Genomic DNA, 10,602 nt, shown 5'->3' with positions numbered 1-10,602 from the left:
TACTCAATTCAATCTGGAGAGACTCAGACGGAGATAGACAGCAATTAAAAAGGTTTATTGACGTACATGAATTAAAGTTCTGTGACACTCGGGCCCCGGCTGAGGACATCGAGCTGTGAATTGCAATAAGCTCGGATGAGCATTCCCGATGCTGGTTAGGAATGTCATCCCCCGGGATCCGACTCTGGAGGAGGAGGTCGGTGAAGGATGCGTGCCTGGAGAGCCAGGAGAGTGGAGGTGGAGAAGGGGCGGAGGTGGGTTGAGTGCAGCTGGAAAGCGGAAGATGTCATGGATGGAAGTCCTTTTCAACTGGCGCTTAGTCGGTGATTGGCCGTGAGGTGGCTTGGTCCAGTGTTGATAGGTCGTCGATGAAGAGCGGGACGCGCCGATCGGATGATGCAGGTGGGGCTAAAGAGTCTTCCAGTTTGAATTTATGCCTAGGCTTTATTTCTAAAATAGCTGAATTTCATAATAAGAGAAAAAGACTTAGAAGTTAGATGGAATCATGAGAAAACACTTTTTACAGGCTTTCAGTTTGGCCCCTTACCTGTTATGAAGACACCGGTGTCATGACCGTTCCAGATATATGTATCAAATTCACTTTGACTGGTGCCAGATGTTATTAGGAGAACTGATAGTACACAGTGGTTTAAAGCTTTAGCTTAAGAAAGCCATGGTTTTGCAACAGAGAGCCAACCATTAGACACCTTTGCAGTCATATAGCACAAACATTTCAAAAGGTTCTGTCTATTCACAAAGCCCTCAGGTGTTATTAAATGAAATCCAAGATGGAGGATCACTTTCTGAAAAGAGTGGAGCATTTTTTGGGAGCTTTTTTTAGGATCTGAGGCAACTTTTACACTGGTAGAGCCAGATTTCAGTTGTCTTATCAAAACTCAGCTGGTCATTATACTGCCTGACCTCTACAAGCAGAACTGCAGGTGTTTAATGTCAGTCTCATTCTGCCCACAGACCATTTTGAGTCCTATATGATAACGTGTTAGCAGTTGTGCCTGCCATAAATGTCATGTTTGTCAGTCAAGGCTTTCTCTGAGTTATTTCTGAGCTCATTTTCAAGATTGGTGTCAAGTAAAGTGTTCTCAGTTTCTGAAATCCAATAGATTAGCAATGGGAAAAAAGTTTGACAAAGGACTATAAGAAGTAACTATTCTCACTGAGTCATTTGCTTAGAGCTGTTGTATGAGTTTAATACATTACACAACAAAGGACTTTACAGAGATGAAGCAGTGTCACGGTTTAGTGCCAACAAACCCAGAGCTATGCCTTGCAAAGTGCTTGAAGCAGCGCACCAAAGAAAACATTTTAGAATGACTCATGAAAGTCATGGGAAATGAAAGTTTGTCTGATGCTATATCTGAGTAAATGTTTGTACTTTACAAACATTCCATAAACACACCTTAAAACAGCCTCTAACCTTGCCCATTAAGGTCAAATTAGTCAAATGTTCAAGGCTTGCAATGTAATGTGGTGGATTTAATAGGCTTTGTTGTCCTTTGCATACTTACATCTGGTCCGATGCTCCCTGCACAGAACCTAGAAATCTGAACAGTGCCACTAACATAAACCTGCTCTCTTTTCAGGCTGAAAGCAAACATCATCTAACCTGTTGCATTTAAACATGATTTATTTCCACTGAAGCTTAGAATCCCCAGATAATAAAAATGATTTAAAATCCAAAAAGCAGTGAAATAGTTTCTTGTGCCAACATTAGAATTGAGAGTAGGTTAACAAAATATTGTAACGATGTATAATAACACACAGGCACAAAAAGAAACAATTTGTCTTGTTAGTATGCTCTGTCCAACACAGAGAGTGGTTTGGTGGCAGAGCATGACATTTTTCAAAATTCATTTGCTAAAAGGTTCTCATAAATACTGATGATGACGTTACCTTTTAAATGTCAGTAAAGGTTAAATGTTACATTTTTACATTAAGGCAACAGCACACTGTGAGTGGACTCATTTCTTTGTCATAAATGTTAATGATAATGCTGTGGTGCACTAAGATTCGAATAGCATTAAAGCACAATTGATCTTTTTCTGTGTCTTCTTGATATTTGGCTGAGTGAGCAGTACCACTAAAAAGGTCTCAAAGATTTCTGATCGTCTTGTGGGGGGCACATGTAAACTCCTTATCAAACAGCAAATCAGAAGAACTTTTTAACTTTTGTTAATAGATTCAAGATGAGCTGGAACATTTGTTCCACTCATCCGCTATTTAGTGATAGGTCTTAGGAAGGCTTTACCTGGGAGAAACTGAGCTGTCCTAGTGTTTTCTCTTGACAGAATTCACACACAAGAAGAAATAAATCTCACTTTGCCTACAGCTTTGTCTCACAATTCATCATTTGATTAAATAATTAGTTCATCTTCTGTCTCAGTCTTGACTTTGATATTGAGTTATAAGATCTTAAAAGAATGGGAATTTTTTTATTCTCAGGGATTTTCAGAACCAGCTGTAAGCTATTTGGTACATAACTATGCACAGCCATATTCAATACATTTTTATATTATTAAGAAGTGAATTTATTTCAGTAAAAAAACAAAAAAACAAAAAACACTTTAGATTAGTTTCACACACACTGATGTTTTCAAGCCTTTTTGCTGTTATAGTATGATGATTCCTTTCTTCCATCTAATGAAAACACACTTAAGATTAGAATAAAAGTCAAACATTTTGATATAGAAATCTGGTCTTGTATCTGTAGCACGTGTTCACAGGTTGTTCATTAAAAACAAAAATACTTTTAATCTGACAAGCCAAATAGGAACACATACTCAGATTTATTGAATATGAGTGTATGTAAAGTTAACAAAGCATTGATGTAGGGCTGCACTGTAGCACAGTTGTGAGCATTGCTACCTTGAAGCAAGGACATCCTGGGCTTGACTCTTGGTTGGGGTCTGCTTTTTCCAAAACAAAAGATTTGGGGAAAAAAGTGGTTTGTCTCCAGATAGGTAGATAATAAAATGTCAAAATAATCATATTAAACAAATCTGAAGTTGTGCAGGGGAAATATATACTGAAAATTAAAGCATGAGTAAACATGAGAGACATAAGGAACATAAGATTACTCTAGTTGTGCCCTATTTGTCTTCCTGTTTAACGTAATCAACAATTTATATGAAAGAACCTGACATTAATATTCATGCTTTTTGAAAATGCCCTTTGAACTATATAACAAAGTCAATTTTATAAATAAATACATGAGCAACAAATTTCTGAATACTTTAACTATATTGGTCTTAAGGTGAAGGTTTCAGAAATTTTCATTGTGACACTTATTTGCATTAAAACCCAAGGTACTTTCTGTGTGTAGGTTACAGAAGAACAAAAGGCCCCAATATGAACAATGACAGAATAATCAGAGGCTGACAGAGCTCAATCTGAAATCTCATTGACAACCCACAGATAAGGGCATAAGTATCTCGACATTTTCTCTGGATTTCTAAAAATAAAAAATGAGTCATGATGTGGTACTTTATTTCAGAATTCATATTCTTATTTTCATGATGGAGCTAGTTCTGATATTCTGTGTTTGTTGTAAACTTCCCATTGCATCCAGGACACACACATTTTCCTAAATGTGCCACTGAGATTTGCAAAAGTTCGACCCATGAGACCATAGTGGGACTTTTTGTGGTCTAGCCATACAAATGTATTGATGTCTATATATTGATCCTCCGGTGCAGATCAAAGATTCGATCATAAAATCTCAGGTCTTCCTGATTTATCTAATAATGTCTAGTGTTAAGAAGCAATAAGATTTTCTGTAATGTTTGAATACTTGAGTGTGTATGATTCTTTGTTTGTGAAATGTTTGTTACCTTGTGGGTAACCTGTCTTACCAGCAAGTCAATAAAAAGGAATAAGATTCTAAGCTTCAAACAATGGTTGAAAAAAGTTGCTTTTGGATAAAGTTTTAATCCCTCCTTGTTTATAGTTTTGGGGTAGAACTGAAAAAGCTCCCTTCTTTTAATGAGAAGCAGGACTCAGCGTGAATTTTAGATGCATGGTCCAATTATATGTACACAGCACACATAATTAAGATGAAACACAATAATCACAAAATGATTTGATTCAGTTTTGAGATGAGTTTTATTCTGTCCCACCTCGTATGAATCTAATTTGTAATTTGTAATTTGTTTTCTACTTTTCATGCACCCAGAGTAGTCAGCTGAACATTTTTGAGATTTTCTTTTTACTAAATTAGCACTAGGGTTTGGCTAAAATGGCCATGGGAAAAGCTAGTAGTCTAGTTTTTAATGGATGTATCAGCTGCACCAAAAGGTCTGAATAAAATCCCCAAGATTAATCGCTTAGTTCAACATCCATGTTCTACATTTAAAGATACGCTTTACTTAATTCTGTCTTTTAATTCAATTATAAAGCAGGTCTGAAAGCATAAAATATCAGATGAAGCTTCTGAGCACATTGATATGAGATAAATTCCCTCACTATTACGGCAAACAAAGGGGTCACGTGTAAGGCTTCCACCGGGTCTTTAATTAAATACTGAAATACCAACCAAGTCCAATCAACATTCATATATGAATTTACATAACATATAAATCACACCAGCTTATGGCATTGTACAGAGTATGTACACATGAATACATTTACAAATATACCATTCTGCTCATCAATCAATGTCAGTAACAAATACATCTCATATAACAAAGCACAATACAAAGAAAACGTTCAATTGTGAGTGCCCGAAATCCTTTGCCCCTTCTTTTCGAAACACTTCAGGTAGTTCGTCTGCAGGGGGCATCAGACAAAAGTAGGGATGGGGATGGTACTGAACAACAAAATCATTTTGCAAAACGAAAAAAAAAAAAAAAAAGAGGAAACCTGGTGCTCTTCCAAGATATGCAGAAGTAACTACCATAACAAGTTATGTCAAAAACCAGGAATATTCAAAGGCTTTTTTTTTTTTTTTCCTTGGAATACTGAGCTTGTTCTTACAGGGTATGAATATTTAGACCACAATCGCATACAGGTGAGTGAGATTTTCCATGGTGAAAGAGGAGGCTGAAGTGGTAGAGCAAGATTTTCCAGGGGCAAACTGTAGAAGAACCATAACGTCTGCTTTCAAAATCACTAAATTGTAAAGCTATTTCTAAATGTAGACAAAACATTTTACAGTATGGTGCAGTGCATTCCAGGTATTATATTTGGTATGTTTAATATTCACAACAACCATAAAATTATGTATTTCTCCAAGAAATCAATGAGAACCGAAAACCCACCTGTACTTGACTGTACTTGACTGTACTTGTCTGAACTTGACTGTATTTGTACTGTCATGTCAGTAGGTTCTTGAAATAACATATAAAACAGTATTCTCAGATAAACAAAAATATGATTTCACAATTCTTGGGTGTTTTTTTTCTTTTGTTTTTGTAGGGGATTGGTCCATATGAGCGCTTGTGGACAGTCAGTATCTCACTTACAGGAAACAACAGAGAGGTCTCAGTTTGGAAAACTTATTGGAGTCAAAGATCAACTCAGAACTCAATAAACTCAAATAAAGGTTGTTTTTTTTTTACATCTATATTAGCTAAAATGAGAATTTTTAACAGTGGTTCTTTGTTCATTGTTACCGCTTTTGCATCAGTCAGTTTTTTACATCGAAGACTCTCCACACTTGGTACCAGAGCACAACTCTTTTAAAACATCACACACAACTAAATGATCCAAAAGCAATGCAAAGTGTTTATAACATGTCATTCGCCTAAACTACGAAAACGTATTCTTAGGTGAAAATATTTAATAAAAACTGAACTGTCCCTTTAACTTATCGGTTTCAAATTGATAAAGGAACAGAAGGGCTTCTAATCAATAAATAAACAATTTGTGAAATACATTTATATGTGACAGTTTTTAGGAAACTGCAATAAATACATACAAGAAAAGAAACTATGTATTTTTATTTAAATATGTCAATATATTTAGAATATACATTATAATTAAATGCAGAGATAACTAACACTTCAATTAATATGTGAAAATCATATCCTATTTCATATTTCAGTATCTATTTATTATTTAATATTTCTTGTGCTGCTGTCCATCATCACATTTAATAGGCAAAATTGCACAACCAAACTGTAGATTAATCCCTTTTTGTATAGCAGTGTTAGCTCTGCTCACTGACTTTAATGAGTTATAGTCTCAGTCAATTCATTGTGTGTTGCAAAACACACCCTTAAAACAAATACATCAAAGCTAAAACATTTATATCTTTTTTAACATAAGGTGAGTAAAAATTTTAATTATTTTCACATTTAATGTTTTGAAAAAAGCATTGAGTTAAATATCCTCAAATATGCATATATTTATTTGCATTAATTACATTAGAAATAATATTTTAGTCTCATTTCTATAACTGTTCACATATAAATATTTGACACCTCAGTTATGCATTCAAATATCATGTTGTACTGTAGATAAAAGAAAAATAAAAACTATCCGCAGAGACGTAAATCTTCACCAAAATCTGAAATTTTAAGATCAATTTCACAAATTTACAAGGAAAAACTTGACGTTTTAAATAGCAAGACAAAGGATACACTTCTTCATAAAATGGGCACAAATTTCCAACAACAAAACAAAGATATTTTCTGATATTATAAAGCCAGAAATTTGAAAGGTGCAGAAAACAAAGACCTTTATTGAGATTATAAAGTCAGACATGTGTGACAAAAAGTGACGGAAGTCGTCTAGGGCTTAAGTGGTAAATTTAAGAGATGCACAGGGTGGGTGGTTCTAGGCTCTTTTCCTCTTTCAGAAAGACATCTCCTGAGTTTAGACCTGACATAAACACTTCAACTGTGATTCAAAATGCACATCTAAGACAATGAGGGAAAAAAGCGTCAACATGGCTGCATCAGGTCTGAATGTGGGAAATGTCATTCTGATGCAAGAAAAGAAGCCAGATCTACCACTTAAATTATCCAGATGTGCAGCTCCTGACTTTATAATCACAGAAAACTTCTGAGATATTTCTGACAAATAAAATAAATATCTAACAAATTTCTGACTTTAGTTTTAATGTTTAAATTTGGTCTTTAATCACACAGAATGTTAATTATTTTGAAAAGTGAAGACATTTCAAAGTCTTTATCCAAGTAAATATGTAAATTAATCTAAAAAATTCTGAAATTTTTGGCGGAAATTTACAGCTTTATTGCATTGAAGTTTGACACAGGGACCGTCGATGTGAACTCTGGAACTACATCCATTTAGAAAAATCCAATTTTAAAACCTAATTTTGGCAAATTGAACTTCTTCTAAAAATAAAACAGCACCAAGTCTAGTATTGTTCTTTATCAAAAACAGGAACTGCATTTGTGGTCGTGTGTTTCACAAGCAAACGAATTAAAACATATAGACTGTGTTTACAATATTTGGACAAAACAAAAATGCTAAGCAAGGGAACAGATTTCTACTTAGAAAAATGAATGAATCTTCCTGGTGTGACTGGAGGCTGCCAGAGCCAATGTGAGATGCAGTACATTTCCATAATACATCAGTACATGCACAGTTCAGAGAACTGAAATTGTGGGCTGAGACGACCGGAGAGTGCTGCCAAAAATATCCCCGTGAGAACTAAGGTCTTCTTGTTCATGGACAGATGAATAGGAAAAACCTCCTGTAACACTAAACTGTATGCATAACTTTTGATACCACTCACAGTAGGGCTGGGGGGTGAGAAGGACAAAGTAAGGATCAGAGCAGAATAAGGAGGTGTCACAGCAGAGTCTCTTCTCTTTAGGATGATTTTTCCTCTCGTTGTGCTTTTTGTCTGCCCTTCACCATTTTTTCAGTCAGAGTCTCCTTAGATTGTGCTCCTCTGTGCAGGAGCCTTTCCTCAAGGTAATATCATCCACAGCCATCTCTCCACTTCTGCCTCTCCCACGTTCCCCCTTCAAGATGACCTGTTGAACAGCAGGAAACAGGTATTTCTACAATGAAAAGGTCATCATGCTCGGATTATTGATAAAAGAGGTCATTAAAGCTTTTACACTACCTATCTTGCTATATGCTAAACTTAAAGGGCACATTTTATCCTACTATAGAGCAATGAAAAATGATTAATCTTTAAAATGTCTAGCATAAATCCCAATCAGCCCAATTGATAATTTTTAAGGCAGTTGACCAATTTAAAACATGTTTTTAACCCGAAATGAGCCTTCAGAGAAAGGTCTCTCCAGAACGTAAGGATCAAGAGCAGACATTGGTGATGGGTGTGACTACCAGTTATTTTATAAAGCAAACAGTTTTCCTCTCAAACGTTTCCTATGTCAAACCCTTGGTCGCTCATTCATTGACAACACAGAATAGAATTGTGGAGGCATTTGTATTACAGCCCCAGATTCTGCTAACGAACAGAAGTTAAGACTGTTAAGAGAACCTCATTCATCTTACCCATTAAATAGCGCCTTTTTAAAACACAATGCTGACGAGATCCAAAACAGAAATTAAAATGTCTTTCCGACTGCTGACAGAAAATAATGGTTATTTTAAATATTTGTTGGTAAAAAGCAGTTATTCACTGTTATCCACAAATTGTTTTTCAATCACTGGACAGGGCACTGGTCTGTTATGTCCCCAAATTACTGCTTTCACCCAAAATCTTTCCTGACTCTCTCCACCGTACTGGACACATTGCTGCATAAGCTGAACACTTTGTTCTTACTACTTTTGAACATTGTGTCACATTAATTCTGACCAATCAGAGAGCACCTGGACTTGCTTAGGGCACATTTTAGAAAATATCCTAAAGAAAAAGAAGACATGCTGAAGTCACCTGTGTGATTCTGATTGGTAAGTTGCTGCTGTTCTCACCTTCTTTGATTTTGGAGTAACCATTCCTACATCATTCTTAAAGTTTGGTTCCCGCTTGCCATGTTGCCTTTATTTTTTTCATGTCTTTTTTTTTAGGTATATTTCTAAAAACATATTTCTCAAACACAATTTAGAAGAACATCTGTAAAAAGAATGATGATTTCTCTTCCAAACTAGATTTTTGATTGGAAATTTGTATAATTTTACTTACACTTTCCAGGCCTGTACCCCATAAAGTGATCTGGGTGTGCCTCCAGCCATTGCCCCCCGTTCGGCCCCACACTGCAGGACTGTACTGCTTTCCCTTTTTCACAAACACTTGAAGCATTCCCACATGGTGGCCTGCCAGCTTGTGCCGGAATGACAGGCACAAATTGCCATCATTCCATGGCGGGGTGAGAGGAAGTACTAGCCGGGCCCCTCGTCCCGTCCTCTTGTTTCCTGTTTCTGGGATCGTGAGATACCATCCGCCTGTGCAAGCAAATGAATGATGCAAATAAATAAACACCAACTGCCATAAATGGTCAGGTGCAATGGAATTTAAAAAAAAAAATACCTGGTTATGTTGAATTGGATCTAACACATTGTGCATGTCATAATTTAGAAATTGTGTTTTAGTATAAAGTTGGTTTAATTGTACAAGGAGAAAAAGATGTAGTTAAGCAAATGTTTCTAAATGTAAAACTATTTATTGTGGTTGCAATACAAGTATGTAGTGTCATCTATTGAAAGAGCTACCAAAGCTTAGGGTTCTATGGCAATAGAATAAGATCATACTTTATTACATATACACAAATATATTAATTAAATGATTGGTATTGTGAGTCCCCAGCAAAAGTCAACTCCTGATATCTGCTTTAGTTCTTCTGTCTGAGGTAAAGAAATATGTTACAGAATGAATAATCAAAGAGTAAAATCAAAAAGCAGAAACATGCCATGACCTAAATCCCTGAAACAGAGTCATACATGAAAACGGTAACAAATCTGCAGAAGCAAGATGAGAATTTCTTAAGGTCTCCAGCTGTTTGTTGAGTCAGACAGTTTGCATATTTTAGAAAAATTATAATTCCTGTTTTATGCAGCTCAATGTAAAAATAATTCTCTGTACTGTGAGTGTTATGTTGTTCAACTTGGACTATTCCACAACTTTTTGCTTTTCATTTAACATTTACCTTTGAATTATTTAGAATACTTTTTTATCTTTTGAGTCAGCTGTTTTTGCAAACAAAAACTCCACAAAATAATTTCACACTTTGATCTGAAACTGATCTATTCAGTTGCCAGGCCAATTAGAGATTCATTTTATTAATGTATGCATCAGAGCAATTTAAATTTAAAGTGCTTCTGGGTTAAAGCTGATAAATGCTGATGTATGTGTACTTTGCTTCTCTGGCAGAGCCACTTTACGGCTATTGTTAATTTCTGAAGTTGTAGTAAGTATCTGTTGAAGCTTTCTGTATAAGTTATAAGTTCAACCATGTCAAAAGTATTCAGCTGAGAGTGATGTTTGCCTTTGGGGGTCAAAAGGAAGGAGGCAGATAAAAAATACTCCTTCATTCTTGACAACATCAAGAAAATAGCATTTATAGTAGAGACATTGTGTAAACAGAAGGGAAAAGGCCCTGAAGTATTTTAATTCTACATCAACAAGCTGGTACTCACTGAAATGTTGCATCTTATTTACTTAAGGTCAGCACTTATCTAGTATGATATATAATTTGGTGAAAA

General features: G+C 35.6%; 1 long non-coding RNA gene across 1 annotated transcript; it reads right to left on the bottom strand.

Annotated features, from left to right (window-relative positions):
• Positions 1 to 4,506: 4,506 nt before the first annotated feature.
• Positions 4,507 to 9,336, bottom strand: LOC122829024. The gene is made up of 2 exons (XR_006370315.1): positions 9,086 to 9,336; positions 4,507 to 7,964 (listed from the first exon to the last, which is right to left on the bottom strand). It is a non-coding gene; the product is annotated as an uncharacterized LOC122829024 (long non-coding RNA).
• Between the last annotated feature and the right edge of the window lie 1,266 nt (positions 9,337 to 10,602).

Source organism: Gambusia affinis, linkage group LG04, assembly GCF_019740435.1.
Source record: "Gambusia affinis linkage group LG04, SWU_Gaff_1.0, whole genome shotgun sequence".
NCBI lineage: Eukaryota > Metazoa > Chordata > Actinopteri > Cyprinodontiformes > Poeciliidae > Gambusia > Gambusia affinis.
This window is presented reverse-complemented; position numbering and strand designations above follow the sequence as displayed.